At 37.1% G+C, this 14,582-nt stretch overlaps 1 protein-coding gene across 1 annotated transcript in view; it reads right to left on the reverse strand.

Annotated features, from left to right (window-relative positions):
- The window catches only part of ZRANB3 (zinc finger RANBP2-type containing 3), a 302,090-nt gene that overhangs the window by 41,155 nt on the left and 246,353 nt on the right, over positions 1-14,582 (reverse strand).

Raw genomic sequence — 14,582 nt, forward strand, 5'->3', positions numbered from 1 at the left:
GAAATAATAGCTGGAAACTTCCCTAATGTAAGAGAGGGGACAGACATCAAGGTACAGAGAGTTCTAAGTAAGGTGAACCCAAAGATACACACTCCAAGACACATTATAATTAAAATGTCAAAAGTTAAGGATGAAGAGAGAATCTTAAAAAGCAGCAAGAGATCACTTGTTACATACAAGGGAACCCCCATCAGACTATCAGCTGATTTTTCAGTTGAAGCTTTGCAGGCCAGAAGGGAGTGGCACAACATATTCAAAGTGCAGAAAGGAAAAAACTTCCGACCAAAAATACTCTACCCAACAAGGCTATTATTTAGATATGAAGGAGAAAGAAAGAGTTTTTCAGAATAGCTAAAGGGGTTCATCACCACTAAATGAGTTACAAGAAATGTTAATGGGACTTCTTTAAGCTGAAAAGAAAAGGCATGAATTAGTAACAAAAAAAAAAATGAACTAGAAATCTCAACAGTAAGGCAAATATATAGTAAAGCTGGTGAATTAACCCCTTATAAAGCTAGTATGAAGGTTAAAAGACAACAATAGTAAAATCAACTGTAACTATGATAATTAGAGGATACACAAAAGAAAAAGATGTAAACGTGACATCAAAAACATAAAACATTGGGTGAGGGTGATGTGGAGAGGACACCAAGAATGCAGAATTTTTAGAATGCATTCAAGTTTAAATTGGTATCAACTTAAATTATATATACATATATATATGTATGTACGTGTGTGTGTATATATATATATATATATATATATATATATATATATATATATCAGCTGTTGTATATAAACTACATGCTAACCACAAAGCAAAAACCTATAGTAGATACGCCAAAGATAATGAGAAAGGAACCTAAACATAAATTAAAGAAAGTTATCAAACCACCAGGAAAAAGCAAGAGAACAAAGGAAGAGAGGAACTATGATACAAGTCAGAAAAGAATTAACAGAATGGAAAGAAGTACATACATATCAATAATTACTATAAATAAATGGACTAAATTCTCCAAAAGACTCATACACACACACACACACACACACACACACACACACACACACACACACAAGATATAGAGTGGCTGAATGGATGAAAAACCAAGACCCATCTATATGTTGTCTACAGGAGACTCATTAAAGATCTAGGGACATGTACGGCTGGAAGTAAAAGAATAGAAAAATATATTCCACAAACACGGAAACTAAAAGAATGCTGGTTTAGCTACCCTCATATCAGACAAAATAGACTTAGTTTTTAAAAGTTTACTTATTCATTTTGAGACAGAAAGACAGATACAGAGAGAGCACGCAAGTGGGGGAGTGGCAGAGAGAGAGAATCCCAAGCAGGCTCCGTGCTGTCAGCACAGAGCCTGACATGGGGCTCAATCTCACAGACTGTGAAATTATGACCTGAGCTGAAATTAAGAGTCAGGTGCTCGATCAATTGAGCCACCCAGGTGCCCTGTAAAATAGGCTTTAAAAACAAAGACTGGGGCGCCTGGGTGGCGCAGTCGGTTAAGCGTCCGACTTCAGCCAGGTCACGATCTCGCGGTCCGGGAGTTCGAGCCCCGCGTCAGGCTCTGGGCTGATGGCTCAGAGCCTGGAGCCTGTTTCCGATTCTGTGTCTCCCTCTCTCTCTGCCCCTCCCCCATTCATGCTCTGTCTCTCTCTGTCCCAAAAATAAATAAACGTTGAAAAAAATAAAAAATAAAAATAAAAATAAAAACAAAGACTATAATAAAAGAAAAAGAAGGCATTACACAATGATAAATTAGTCAATTCTACAAGAAGATATTAACATTTCTGGGTATTTATGCATCCAACAGAGGAGGACCAATATATATAAAGCTGATATTAACAAACCACAAGGAAGAAATTGACAGCAATACAATAATAGTAGGAGACTTTATACCACACTTATACCAATGGATAGATCATCCAGACAGGAAATCAATATGGGAACATTGGTCTTAAGTGACACACTAGATCAGCTGGTCTTTAAAGATGTATGCAGAACATTTCATCCAAAAGCAGCAAAATACATTCTTCTCAAATATACATGGAACATTCTCTGAGAAAGATCACATGTTAGGACACAAAACAAGTCTCAATAAATTTAAGAAGACTGAAATTATACCAAATATCTTTTCCAACCAAAATGGTATGAAACTAGCCATCAATTACAAAAAGAAAACTTGAAAAAATCACAAATGGGTGGAGATTAAACACATGCTACTAAACAACCAAAGGCCAATGAAGAAATCAAAGAGTAAAAAGAAAAAAAAAAAGCAAACACATAAGACAAATGAAAACAGAAATACGATATATCTATATGTCAATACATCTATATATACAACAAAATCTATTGAATGAAGCATAGGAGGTGCTAAGAGGGAAGAGTATAGCAATAGAGGCCTACCTCAGGAAACAAGAAAAATCTCAAACAATCTAAAGAAGCACTTAAAGGAACTAGAAAAAGAAAAACAATCAAAGCCCAAAAGAAGGAAGAAAATAATATCAGAAGGAAGGAAATAACAGAGATCAGAATGAAATAATAAATGAAATACAGACTTTAAAAAAACCAATAGAAAAGATCAGTGAAACAAAGAGCGGCTTTCTTAAAAAGGTATACAAAACTGACAAACTTCTAGCTAGACTCAAGAAAAAAAGAGAGAGGATTCAAATAAAATCAGAAATGAAAGAGGACAAGTTACAATTATTACCAGAGAAAGACAAATGATCATAAGAGACTCGTATGAACAATTTCAGGCCAACATATTGTACAACCTAAAAAAAGTGGATAAATTCCTAGAAATATACAATTTTGCAAGACTGAATTATGAAGAAATAGAAAATCTGAATACATCAATTACTAATAATGAGGAGATTGAATCAGAAATCACAAAATTTCCAACACACAAAAGTCTACAAGAGATGGCTTCACTAGTTAATTATACCAAACATTCAAGAAGATTTAAAAACACACTTCACAAAATCTTTAAAAAAACAGAAGAGAAAGAATTGCTCCCAAACTGATTTTATGAGGCCTGCATCACCTTGATACTAAAATCAGACAAGTACACCACAGAAAAAGAAAATTACACACCAATATCCCTGAGAAACACAGATGCAAAATCCTCATTAAAATATTAGCAAACAGAATTCAACAATACATTAGAAGGATCATACATGATGATCAAGTGGGATTTATTCCAGGGAAGCAGGAATGATTCAACATGTACAAATCAATCAATGTGTTACACTACATTAAGAAAAAGGAATGATAAAGATAATCTCAAAAGATGTAGAAAAAGCATTTGACGCTATCCAATATTCATATATGATAAAATCTCTCAACAAAGAAGATAAGGAGGGAAAGTTCCTCAACATAATCAAGGCCATGTATGACAAACCCACAGCTAACATCATACTCAATGGGGAAGAGCTGAAAGTTCTTCTTCAGAATAGGAACAAGACAAGAATGCTGACTTTCACTTTTATTTAACATAGTATTATAATGCCTAGCTGCAGCCATCAGACAAGAAAAAGAAGTCATCTAAACGACAAAGGAAGAAATAAAACTCTCACTATTTGTAGATGACATACTATACACAAAAAACCCTAGACTCCATCAAAAAGGGTTAAAACTAATAAATGAATTCAGTAAAGTAGAAGAATACAAAACTAATATACATAAACTTATTGCAATTCTTTCCATTACTAATGAACTATCAGAAAGAAAAAATAAGAAAAAAATCCCATTACAATTACAATAAAATAGAATAAAATACTAAAGAATAAATTTATCCATGGACAGGAAAGACCTACACACTGAAAACTATAAGAAAGAAACTAAGAAGACACAAATAAATTAAAAGATATTCTGTGTTCATGGGTTGAAAGATTAATATTGTTAAAAAGTCCATACTATGAAAAACAATTTAGAGGTCTAATGCATCTGTATCAGATCCCAATGGGATTTTTCACAGAACTAGAACAAATAATCCTAAAATCTGTATAGAATCACAAAAGACTTTAAATAGCTAAAGCAATCTTGAGACAGAAGAACTAAGTTGGAGGTATCAGGCACCTTGATTTCAAACTATCCTGTGAAACTACTATAATCAAGACAGTATGGTATTGGCATAAAAGAAGACACATAGATCAATAGAATAGAACAGAGCACAGAAATAAATCCACAAATCTATGGCCAACTGATTTGACAATGAAGCTAAGAAGGTACTATGGGGAGAGTACAGTATCCCCAATAAATGGTGTTAGGAAAACTGCACAACCAAATGTAAAAGAATGCAAGTGGACTGCTATCTTATGCCATACATTAAAATTAACTCAAAATTGATTAAGACTTGGATGTAAGAACTGAAACCATAAAACTATAAGAAAATATAAGGAGTAAGCTCTTTGACACTAGTCTTGGAGTTGAATTTTTAGATCTGACTCCAAAGCAAAGGTAACAAAAGCAAAAATAAGTAAGTGAGGCTACATCAAACTGAAAAGCTTATGCACAGTGAAGCAAATTGTCAACAAAATGAAAAGGCAACCTACGGAATAGGAGACTATATTTGTAAACCATATACCTGAGAAGGGGTTAATATCCAAAATATATAAAGAACTCAAACATTAATAGCAGAAAAACAAACAATACATTAAAAAATGGGCAGAAAATTTAGAAGCATTTTTCCAAAGAAGACATACAGACAGCCAAGAGGCACATAACAAGATGTTCAATACCACTAATTATCAGAGAAATACAAATCAAAATCACAATGAGGTATCACCTCACACTAGTTAGAAAGGCTATAATCATTCTGGGAAGATAGTGGCATAGGAAGACGCTGAGCTCACCGCGTCCTGCAGATCACTTAGATTCCACCCACACCTGCCTAAATAACCCAGAAAATCACCAGAAGACTAGCAGAACAAATTTTCCAGAGCCAAGCGTAGAAGAGAGGTCCACAGAAGAGGGTAGGAAGGGCAGAGAGGCAGTGTGTGCTACACGGACTGGCAGGAGGGAGCTGGGGTGGAGGGGCAGCCCGCCAGCAAAGCAGAGCCCCCGAGTCTGCCTTGCAAAAGTGGAGGGGCCGGGCGGAGTGTGTTCGGACAGCGAGTGGGCGATCGGACAGCGAGCGGGACTTAACGTCTGGAAGGTTATAAGTTAACAGCTCTGCTCAGAGAGCGGGAGGGCTGGAGGACAACAGGAGGGAGAGTTGTTGAGTCCCTGACGACGGAGCGCAGCTTGGCAGGGAACAAAGGTGCTCACCAGCGCCATCTCCCTCGCCCATCCCCCAGCCAAAATCCCAAAGGGAACCAGTTCCTGCCAGGGAACTTGCTTGCACCACGCAAAAACCCAACGCTGTGCTTCTGCGGATCTATCCCTCCGGCGGGTCTGACTCCCTCCTGGTGCTGCAGGGCCCCTCCCGAAGCAGATCTCAGAAGGAAAAGCGAGCTGAGCCTGCCCCTCCCACCCTTGTGCACCTTGCCAATCCACCCCAGCTAATATGCCAGATCCCCAGCACCACAAGCCTGGCAATGTGCAAGTAGCCCAGACGGGCCACACCACCCTTACAGTGAATCCCGCCCCAGGAGAGGGGAAGAGAAAGTACACACCACTCTGACTGTGGCCCCAGTGGTGGGCTGGGGGCAGACATCAGGTCTCACTGCGGCCCTGCCCACCAACGCAAGTTATTCAAGACAGCACAGGGGAAGTGCCCTGCAGTTCCGCACCACTGCAGGGACTATCCAAAATGACGAAACGGAAGAATTCCCCTCAAAATAACCTCCAGGAAATAACGACAGCTAACGAACTGATCAAAAACGATTTAAACAATATAACAGAGAGGGAATTTAGAATAATAGTCATAAAATTAATCGCTGGGCTTGAAAACTTATAAAGGACAGCAGAGAATCTATTGCTACAGAGATCAAGGGACTAAGGAACAGCCAGGAGGAGCTAAAAAATGCTATTAATGAGCTGCAAAATAAAATGGAGACGACCACAGCTCGGATTGAAGAGGCAGAGAAGATAATAGGTGAACTAGAAGATAAAATTATGGAAAAAGAAGAAGCTGAGAAAAAGATAAAAAAATCCAAGAGTATGAGGGGAAAATTAGAGAAATAAGTGATGCACTAAAGAGAAATAATCTACGCATAATTGGTATTCCAGAGGAGGAAGAGAGAGGGAAAGGTGCTGAAGGTGTACTTGAAGAAATTATAGCTGAGAACTTCCCTGATTTGGGGAAGGAAAAAGGCATTGAAATCCAAGAGGCACAGAGAACTCCCTTCAGACGTAACTTGAATTGATCTTCTGCACGACATATCATAGTGAAACTGGCAAAATACAAGGATAAAGAGAAAATTCTGAAAGCAGCTAGGGATAAACGTACTCTAACATATAAAGGGAGACCTATAAGACTCGTGATCGATCTCTCTACTGAAATTTGGCAGGCCAGAAAGGAATGGCAGGAAATCTTCAATGTGATAAACAGAAAAAATATGCAGCCGAGAATCCTTTATTCAGCAAGTCTGTCATTTAGAATAGAAGGAGAGATAAAGGTCTTCCCAAACAAACAAAAACTGAAGGAATTCGTCACCACTAAACCAACCCTACAAGAGATCCTAAGGGGGATCCTGTGAGACAAAGTACCAGAGACATCGCTACAAGCATGAAACCTACAGACATCACAATGACTCTAAACCCATATCTTTCTATAATAACACTGAATGTAAATGGACTACATGTGCCAACCAAAAGACATAGGGTATCAGAATGGATAAAAAACCAAGACCCATCTATTTGCTGTCTACAAGAGACTCATTTTAGACCTGAGGACACCTTCAGATTGAGAGTGAGGGGATGGAGAACTATTTATCATGCTACTGGAAGTCAAAAGAAAGCTGGAGTAGCCATACTTATATAAGACAAACTAGACTTTTAAATTAAAGGATGTAACAAGAGACGAAGAAGGGCATTATATAATAATTACAGGGTCTATCCATCAAGAAGAACTAACAATTATAAATGTCTATGCGCCAAATATATAAAACAATTACTCATAAACCTAAGCAACCTTATTGATAAGAATGTGGTAATTGTAGGGGATGTTAATACCCCACTTACAACAATGGATAGATCATCTAGACACATGGTCAGTAAAGAAACAAGGGCCCTGAATGATACATTGGATCAGATGGACTTGACAGATATATTTAGAACTCTGCATTCCAAAAAACAGAATATACTTTCTTCTCGAGTGCACATGGAACATTCTCCAAGATAGATCACATACTTGGTCACAAAACAACCCTTCATAACTATACAAGAATTGAGATCATACCACGCATACTTTCGGACCACAATGCTATGAATTGAAATCAACCACAGGAAAAAGTCTGGAAAACCTCCAAAAGCATGGAGGTTAAAGAACACCCTACTAAAGAATGAATGGGTCAACCAGGCAATCAGAGAAGACATTAAAAAATATATGGAAACAAACGAAAATGAAAATACAATATTCCAAATGCTTTGGGATGCAGCGAAGGCAGTCCTGAGAGGAAAATACATTGCAATCCAGGCCTATCTCAAGAAACAAGAAAATCCCAAATACAGAATCTAACAGCACACCTAAAGGAAATAGAAGCAGAGCAGCAAAGACACCCCAAACCCAGCAGAAGAGAAAAATCAGAGCAGAAATAAACAATATAGAATCTAAAAAAACTGTAGAGCATATCCATGAAACCAAGAGTTGGTTTTTTGAAAAAATAAACAAAACTGATAAACCTCTAGCCAGGCTTCTCAAAAAGAAAAGGGAGAGGAACCAGATAGATAAAATCATGAATGAAAATGGAATTATTACAACCAATCCCTCAGAAATACAAGCAATTATCAGGGAATACTATGAAAAATTATGTGCCAACAAACTGGACAACCTGGAAGAAATGGACAAATTCCTAAACACCCACACACTTCCAAAACTCAAATGGGAGGAAATAGAAAGCTTGAACAGACCCATAACCAGGGAAGAAATTGAATCAGTTATCAAAAATCTCCCAACAAATAAGAATCCAGGACCAGATGGCTTCCCTGGGGAATTCTACCAGACATTTAAAGCAGAGATAATACCTATCCTTCTCAAGCTATTCCAAAAAATAGAAAGGGAAGGAAAACTTCCAGAGTCATTCTATGAAGACAGTATTACTTTGATTCCTAAACCAGACAGAGACCCAGTAAAAAAAGACAACTACACACCAATATCCCTGATGAATATGGATGCAAAAATTCTCAATAAGATACTAGCAAATCAAATTCAACAGCATATAAAAAGAATGATTCACCATGATCAAGTGGGATTCATTCCTGGGATGCAGGGCTGGTTCAACATTTGCAAATCAATCAATGTGATACATCACATTAATAAAAGAAAAGATAAGAACCATATGATCCTGTCAATCGAGGCAGAAAAGGCCTTTGACGAAATTCAGCACCATTTCTTAATAAAAACCCTCGAGAAAGTCGGGGTAGAAGGAACATACTTAAACATCATAAAAGCCATTTATGAAAAGCCCACAGCGAATATCATCCTCAATGGGGAAAAACTGAGAGCTTTCCCCCTGAGATCAGGAATACAACAGGGATGTCCACTCTCACGGCTGTTGTTTAACATAGTGTTGGAAGTGCTAGCATTGGCAATCAGACAACAAAAGGAAATCAAAGGCATCAAAATTGGCAAAGATGAAGTCAAGCTTTCACTTTTTGCAGATGACATGATATTATACATGGAAAATCCGATAGACTCCACCAAAAGTCTGCTAGAACTGATACATGTATTCAGCAAAGTTGCAGGATACAAAATCAATGTACAGAAATCAGGTGCATTCTTATACACTAATAACGAAGCAACAGAAAGACAAATAAAGAAACTGATCCCATTCACAATTGCACCAAGAAGCATAAAATACCTAGGAATAAATCTAACCAAAGATGTAAAAGATCTGTATGCTGTAAACTATAGAAAGCTTATGAAGGAAATTGAAGAAGATATAAAGAAATGGAAAAACATTCCATGCTCATGGGTTGGGAGAATATTGTTAAAATGTCAATACTACCCAAAGCAATCTACACATTCAATGCAATCCCAATCAAAATTGCACCAGCATTCTTCTCGAAGCTAGAACAAGCAATCCTAAAATTCATATGGAACCACAAAAGGCCCCGAATAGCCAAAGTAATTTTGAAGAATAAGACCAAAGCAGGAGGCATCACAATCCCAGACTTTAGCCTCTACTACAAAGCTGTCATCATCAAGACAGCATGGTATTGGCACAAAAGTAGACACATAGACCAATGGAATAGAATAGAAACCCCAGAACTAGACCGACAAAAGTATGGCCAACTAGTCTTTGAAAAAGCAGGAAAGAATATCCAATGGAAAAAAGACAGTCTCTTTAACAAATGGTGCTGGGAGAAGTAGACAGCAACATGCAGAAGTATGAAACTACACCACTTTCTTACACAATTCACAAAAATTAACTCAAAATGGATAAAGGACCTAAATGTGAGACAGGAAACCATCAAAACCCTAGAGGAGAAAGCAGGAAAAGACCTCTCTGACCTCAGCCACAGCAATTTCTTACTTGACACATCCCCAAAGGCAAGGGAATTAAAAGCAAAAATGGGGGCGCCTGGGTGGCTCAGTCGGTTAAGCGGCCGACTTCAGCTCAGGTCACGATCTCGTGGTCCCTGAGTTCGAGCCCCGCCTCAGGCTCTGGGCTGATGGCTCAGAGCCTGGAACCTGTTTCAGATTCTGTGTCTCCCTCTCTCTCTACCCCTCCCCCATTCATGCTCTGTCTCTCTCTGTCTCAAAAATAAATAAACGTTGAAAAAAAAAATTAAAAAAAAATAAAAGCAAAAATGAACCATTGGGACCTCATGAAGATAAAAAGCTTCTGCACTGCAAAGGAAACAATCAACAAAACTAAAAGGCAACCAACGGAATGGGAAAAGATATTTGCAAATGACATATTGGACAAAGGGCTAGTATCCAAAATCTATAAGGAGCTCACCAAACTCCACACCCGAAAAACAAATAATCCAGTGAAGAAATGGGCAGAAAACATGAATAAACACTTCTCTAAAGAAGACATCCAGATGGCCAACAGGCACATGAAAAGATGCTCAACGTCGTTCCTCATCAGAGAAATACAAATCAAAACCACACTCAGATACCACCTCACGCCAGAGTGGCCAAAATGAACAAATTGGAAGACTATGGATGCTGGAGAGGATGTGCAGAAACGGGAACCCTCTTGCACTGTTGGTGGGAATGCAAACTGGTGTAGCCACTCAGGAAAACAGTGTGGAGGTTCCTCAAAAAATTAAAAATAGACCTACCCTATGACCTAGCAGTAGCACTGCTAGGAATTTACCCAAGGGATACAGGAGTACTGATGCATAGGGGCACTTGTACCTCAATGTTTATAGCAGCACTCTCAACAATAGCCAAATTGTGGAAAGAGCCTCAATGTCCATCAACTGATGAATGGATAAAGAAACTGTGGTTTATATACACAATGGAGTACTACATGGCAATGAGAAAGAATGAAATATGGCCCTTTGTAGCAACGTGGATGGAACTGGAGAGTGTGATGCTAAGTGAAATAAGCCATACAAAGAAAGACAGATACCATATGTTTTCCTCTTATGTGGATCCTGAGAAACTTAACAGAAACCCATGGGGGAGGGGAAGGAGATAAAAGAAAAAAAAAGAGGTTAGAGTGGGAGAGAGAGCCAAATCATAAGAGACTCTTAAAAACTGAGAACAAACTGAGGGTTGATGGGGGGTGGGAGGGAGAGGAGGTTAGGTGATGGGCATTGAAGAGGGCATCTTTTGGGATGAGTACTGGGTGTTGTATGGAAACCAATTTGACAATAAATTTCATATAATAAAAAAAGGAAAAGAAAGGCTATTATCAGAAGCATAAGAAACAGTAAGTGTTGGTAAGGATGTGGAAAAAAAGGGAACAATGTGTGGGAATGTAAATTGGTGGAGCCACTATGGAAGACAGTATGGAGGGTCCTCAAAAAATTAAAAATAGAACTACCACATGATCCAAATATTCCATCTCTGGGCATTTATCCAAAGAAACAAAAACAGTAATTTGAGAAGATATATGCACCTCTTAATTCATTTCAGCATTATTTACAATAGCCAAGATATGGAAGCAACCTAATGAATGAATGTTTAAGGAAAATGTGGTGTGTGTGTGTGTGTGTGTGTGTGTGTATACTACTCAGCTATAAGAAAGGAACTCTTCCCGTTTTCAACATGAATGGACCTTGAGGGTATTATGCTAGGTGAAATAATTCAGACAGAGAAAGACATATACCATATGATTTCACTTATGTATGGAGTCTAAAAAGACCAAACCAACCAAACTAAGCCAAACTCGTAAATACAGAGAACACATTGGTGGTTATCAGGTGGAGAAGGGAGTTGGGGCATGACTGAAATGGATGAAGGAGGCTAAGAGTTTACAAAAATTGAATTATGATGCTGTACACCTGAAACTAAAATGTTATATACCATTTTTACCTGAGTAAAAAATAAAAAAATAAATATATGCTATTTAAAAAAATGACATACACTGAAAAATCTGTGTGAGGTAACACTAAACTGTAAAAGAAAAACACCTGGCTCAGGGGAGTAAGATTTGGTAAAGATGACTGGGTGATTTTTTAAAAACTTAATACATAGATATATATTTTTCTTCAAATACAGTTAAAAACAATAAGCATGTATATACATGGGAATATGCATTTTAAATTCTTAATTCTTATCTTAAAAATGAACACTTAAACATAATTCAATAGTTAGGAAATCTTAGAGAACAAGCAGCTACAAATCATAATTTTAGTTACATATTTTTAAAATACCTAGGATTTTAAGTATTTATTGATTTTTTATAGACCAAAATATATAAACATTACCAAAAGGAAAGTCGTTTTTTAAGCAAAAGAAAAATGTCTTAGAAGTGATCCTTTGATTTTTTTAAGCTATATTTGATAGAATGGCATTCTAGTATCCTAAAAAAAAAAAAAAAAAAAAAAAGTACCAGCCCTATAAATAAAATGCATACAAAATTTAATAAGATTCCACATAAAAAACATTGTTTCTTCCTATGGAACTAAACTTTACAGACTTTAATTTTATTCCTATAATATCTTTCAAAAATTAAAATTCATTCTTTCAAAACACTATTTTGCACACCTGAAACTAATGTAACATTGTGTGTCAATTGTACTCAAATAAAAAATGTTAAGCTCCCAAATTTCACACCACATGGCACCAAAGGGGCTAGGAAGAAGCAGACAGTTTGAATGATTATAAGCTTCTCTAATGTTCTCTGATAGTATTTATTATTATACAGAAACGTACCCGCCATTCAAAATTTACAAATAGTAATACTGTACTGTTTAATTCCTATTCTTTTTTTTTTAAGTTTTTTTTATTTTGAGAGAGAGAGAGAAAGTGCACGTGAGCAGAGGAAGGGCAGAGAGAGAGGGAGAGAGAGAGAGAATCCCAAGCGAGGCTTGAACCCACGAACCATGAGATCATGACCTGAGCTGAAACCAAGACGTGGACGCTGAACTGACTGAGCCACCCAGATCTCCAAATTCCTATTCTTCTTTAAAATTAAATATTTTTGTTAAAGTTGCTATTACATTTTTTACTCTTTCCCAGACTCATTCTCCTCCTTCCAGATAAAATCAATATTACAAGTTTAATATGGGTTATTCCAATGTCTGTATATTTCATTATGTATACATATGTATTCATAAATACACAATATTATTTGTGTGTATGGGCTATGCAGTTTAAAAATAACATGTTTTCAAAATCTGGTCACGTTAAGACATAAATGTAATTCATTCATGTTAATTTCTAAATACCCATCAGGGCATTTTTGTTATTCCTAATCTTTAACAATGCAAAAACTGATTCAATAAACATTCTTCTACATGTATCCTTCTACCCACGGGTGAGAAGACATTCCTAGAAATGGAATGGTTTGGTTTAAGGGCATTTCCAACTTTACCAGATATTACCTAAATGCTCTCCCAAGGGGTTACAACAATTTGTACTCCTACCCAGCAGTATATGAAGCGTTTGGTATATAAAATGTTCCTGACATTTTTGGTATGTTAAGTATTTCCATTGTTGCCAATCTAATAGGTGTAAAGTATGGTATTAGTGTAGTAGTTATTTTAAAAGTTTGTTGCATGTATGGAAGGACAGAGCCACAGAGCACATACACTGATGATATCAAGAAACAGAGATCTTCCTGCTGGATAAGGGAAAAACATAAATGCTTATGTCTGCACAGATGGGAGGAGAAAAAGAACCCGGTGGTGCTGGATTTGAACTGGAGTCTCAGAGTGAACTTATGAACTAAATATGCACATATACATACATACATACATATTAACCTATCTCTGACAAAATGTATGTATGTGCATGTAAATCGCTGTATACACTGAAAAGAGCCTAGAAATAATGACATCCCAGAGCAATAAAAACAAAACAAAACAAAACAAAAAACAACACCCTGATTTCTAAATATCACTTCCCAGCAAAGGGAATCAAGACTCCTTAAAGAAATGTCCAGTTCCAGGTCTGGGGCAAAGATAATAAAAGGTCAATCTTAAACCGTTTGTCAAAAAGCAAGGAAGCAATCAAAGAAATGCAGGGACTTGTTTAAAAAATGAAAGAAAAGAGAGAAAGGAGCTTCCATAAACCATATATTAAGAAAAACAAAGAAAAAAAGTAAAGGATTATAACACATTAATAGTAACAGAATTCCCAAGCTCACAGTGATATTTTTTAAATGAGGAAAAATAAAGTTTGTCTTTACAGAAAAATGCCAGCTAATAAATACAGAAGCAAAGACAGAATTAGAAAAACCACTATTTAGGGGCACCTGGGTGGCTCAGTCAGTTAAGCGTCTGACTTCGGCTTGGGTCATGATCTCACAGCTTGTGAGTTCGAGCCCCGCATTGGGCTCTGTGCTGACAGCTTGGAGCCTGGAGCCTGCTTCAGATTCTGTGTCTCCCTCTCTCTCTCTCTGCCCCTCCCCCACTCACACTCTGTCTCTCTCTCTCTCTCTCTCAAAAAATAAACATTAAAAAAATAATAAAAAAAAAGAAAAAAAAAGAAAAACCACTATTTAAAAACTGATTCAGACAAAGATCATAGTGAATGCTAAGACTACCAGATGAAAGGTTCTGGGAACAGGACAGTCACATAATCTCAAAGAGCCACACCACAGATTACTTATTAACTGTAAAGGGAAAATGCGCCTGTACAATTTGCCTTATCTTGGTGAGGCAGAGTTTCTTTCCACGTTTACTGGCTACTCAAGGGTCCTCATAATGCTCACATTCTTCACCTGTTTTTCTGTTGGCTCATTTGTGTTTTACTAATTAAGTTGTATAAATTGTTAGATACTTTGGACACTGTAATGCAAACATCTCTACTGAGTCTGTGACCTGTTTGTGTTAC

This window comes from Lynx canadensis, chromosome C1, assembly GCF_007474595.2.
Source record: "Lynx canadensis isolate LIC74 chromosome C1, mLynCan4.pri.v2, whole genome shotgun sequence".
NCBI classification, from domain to species: domain Eukaryota; kingdom Metazoa; phylum Chordata; class Mammalia; order Carnivora; family Felidae; genus Lynx; species Lynx canadensis.